Genomic DNA, 3,504 nt, shown 5'->3' with positions numbered 1-3,504 from the left:
GAATAGAATTGAAGAGCCAGAAAGAAAACCACACACTTATGGACACTTGATCTTTAACAAAGAAGCTGAAAATATACAATGGAAAAAAGAAAGCATCTTCAATAAACAGTGTTGGTCTAATTGGCTGTCTGTATGTAGAAAAATGAAAATAGATCCATATTTGTTACCTTGTGCAAAGCTCAAGTCCAAGTGCAGTAAAAACCTCAACATAAAACCAGATACACTAAATATAATAGACAAGAAAGTGGGAAAGAGCCTTGAACCCACTGACATGGGGAAAACTTCCTAAACAGAAGTCCAAGTGCTCATTCTCTACCATCAAGAATTGACAAATGGGTTCTCATGAAACTGGAAAGCTTCTGTAAGGCAAAGGAAATAATCAATATGACAAATTGGCAACCTACAGAATGGGAAAATATCCTCACTAACACCACATCCAATAGAGGGCTAATATCCAAATTTATTAAGAATTCAAGAAGCTAACACACACACACACAAAAACCCAAACCAAAAATGTATAGAACTAAACCAAGATTTCATAACTGAGGAATCGAATTGCTATGAAGCACCTACAAAATGTTGAGTCCTTCCTGATCAGGGAAATGCAAATCAAAATGACCCTGAGATTCCACCTTACACCAACCAGAATGGCTAAGATCAAAACCTCAGGTGAAAACACTTGCTGGAGGGGATGTGGAAAAAGAGGAATACTCCTCCATTGCTTGTGGGACTGCAAGCAGGTACAACCACTCTGGAAATCAATCTGGAGTTTCCTCAGAAAACTGGAAATAGATATTTCTGAAGACCCAGCTATACGATACTTGGAAATATACTCAAAAGATGCCCTACCATGCCACAGGGGTACGTGTTCCACTGTGTTCATAGCAGCCTTATTTGTGATATCCCAAGCTGGAAACAACCTAGATATCTCAGGACAGAAGAATGGATTCAGAAAATGTGGTTCAATTACACAATGGACTACTACTCAGCTGTTAATAACAAGGACATCCTGAGCTTTGCAGGCAAATGGATAGATTTAGAAAATATCATCCTGAGTGAAGTAGCTCAGACCAGACCCCAAAGGAAATGTATGGTATATACTCAGTAATAAGTAGCTATTAGCAAAAAAAAAAAAAAAAAAAAAAAAAAAAACCAACGAACCAAACAAACAAAAGACAGATTACCTGAGATACAGTCCATAGAACTCAAAAAGGTCAACAAGCTGAAGTGCCAAGTGAGGACGCCTCAGTTTCACTTGCAAGATAGAAGACAGTAATCACATGTGAGGAGGAAGGGAGGGACCTGGGAAGAAAAGTAGACATGGCAGGGAAGAAGAGGAAGAGGGGAGAGAGGGGAACCTGATCTGACATTTGTGGAAGGAAAAGGATTGAAGCCCTGAGAGCCAGCAAAAAGAATGGAAATAGGCAACCTTAGAAGATAGGTTGGGGGACCCTCCAGAATGCACCAGAGACCTGGGAGTTGAGATACTCACAGGACTAAAAGGAAGGGACCCTAGATAAAATGCCTGACAGTAGGGAGAGGGAACTTATAGAGCCTACCTCCAGCAGGAAGACAGGTCTTCAAATGAGTGAGAGGGGACCATCCCACAGTCATAACTCTGACCCATAATTGTTCCTGTCTGAAAGAATACGGGAATGGAAATTGACAGGAGCCTGAGGAAAAGAAGGCCCAGCAACAGATTCAAAGTGGGATCCAGTGCAAGGGAAGGTCCCAAGGCCTGGCACTATTACTGATGCTATAGAGCGCTCACAAAAAGGGACCTAGCATGACAGCACTCTGGGAGACCCAACAAGCATCTGAAAGAGTCAGATGCAGATGATTGGACCCAACCAATGAACAGAAACAGCTGACCCCTGCTGTTGAATTAGGGAAGGCTGAATGAAGCTGAGGGCAACCTTGTAGGAGGTCCAGCAGTCTCAATTAATCTGGACCCCTGGAATGTCTCAAACACTGGACCACCAAACAGACAGCATATGCCAGCTGATATGAGGCCCCTAGTACACATACAATAAAGGACTGTCAGGTCTGTGTTCAGTCAGAGGTGATACACCTAACTCTCAAGAGACTGGAGGCCCCAGGAAGTTTGGAGGTCAGGTGGGATGGGGTTTAGCGATATCCACGTGGAGACAGGGGGAGGGGAAGTGGTATGGCATGTGGAACAGGTGGAGGGTAGACAGGGGTTGGCAGGGTAGGGAATAAAATATGGAGTGTACAAAAATAATTAATTTTAAAAATTATATTAAAAAAGAATAATAGGAAAAGAAGAGAGTGAAGATTCCCAACTCCAAGGACCAGAATAATGTCTTAAACAAAATCATAGAAGAAAATTTCCCCAACCTAAAGCGAGAGATGGCCATAAATGTACAAAAAGCCAAATAGATTGGACCAGAAAAGAAAAATCCTCTATTCACATAATAATCAACATACTAAATATATACAACAAAGAAAATATTAAAAGTTGTAAGAGATAAAGGCCAAGTAACATAAAATTGCAGACCTATAGAATTACACCAGGATTCTCAAAAGTCTATGAAAGCCAAAAGAGCCTGGATAGATATTATGCAGACCTTAATAGAACAAAAAACATCAACTGAGGCTTCAGTCGACTTGAAAACTCTCAATCATCATAGATGAAGAAACCAAAACATTCCATGACAAAAGCAAATTTAAGCAATATCTACCTACCAATCATCCATGATCAAAGCAATCATCCACCATGATCAAGTAGGCTTCTTCACAGGGATACAGGGATGGTTTTAATATACAGAAATCTATCAATGTAATCCACTATATGAAGGAACTCAAAGGAAAAAAAAAACCACATTATAACTTCATTAGATGCTGAGAAAGTATTTGACAAAATCCATCACCCCTTCATGATACACGTAATTCACTATATAAAACAACTCAAAGAAAAAAATCACATGACCATTTCAGTAGATGCAGAGAAAGTATTTGACAAAATCCAATACCCTTTATGATAAAAGTCTTGGAAAGATCATAAATTCAAGGACCATACCTGATAATAGAAAAGCAATACACAGCAAAGCAGTAGCCAACATCAAACTAAATGGAGAGAAACTTGAAGCAATCCCTCTAAAATCAAGAACTAGACAAGGCTGTCCATTCTCTCCCTACCTGTTCAATATAGTACTCAAAGACCTAGCAAAAGCAATTAGACAACAAAAGAAGGTAAAATGCAAATAAATTGGAATGGAAGAAATCAAAATATCACTATTTGTAGATGATATTTGCCTAAGGGAGTAAGTACTACTCAGTTATTAAAAACAACAAATTCATGGAATTCTTATGCAAATAGGTGGAACTAGAAAATATCATCCTGAGTGAGGTAACCCAGTCACAAAAGAACACACATGGCATGCACTCACTAAAAAGTGGATATTAGCCCAGAAGCTTGCATCACCCAAGATAGAATTCATAGAGCAAATGAAGCTCAAGAAGAAGGAAGACTTCAGTACTTCT

This window comes from Apodemus sylvaticus, chromosome 20 (assembly GCF_947179515.1).
Source record: "Apodemus sylvaticus chromosome 20, mApoSyl1.1, whole genome shotgun sequence".
NCBI lineage: Eukaryota > Metazoa > Chordata > Mammalia > Rodentia > Muridae > Apodemus > Apodemus sylvaticus.
Note: the sequence above shows the minus strand (reverse complement) of the source record.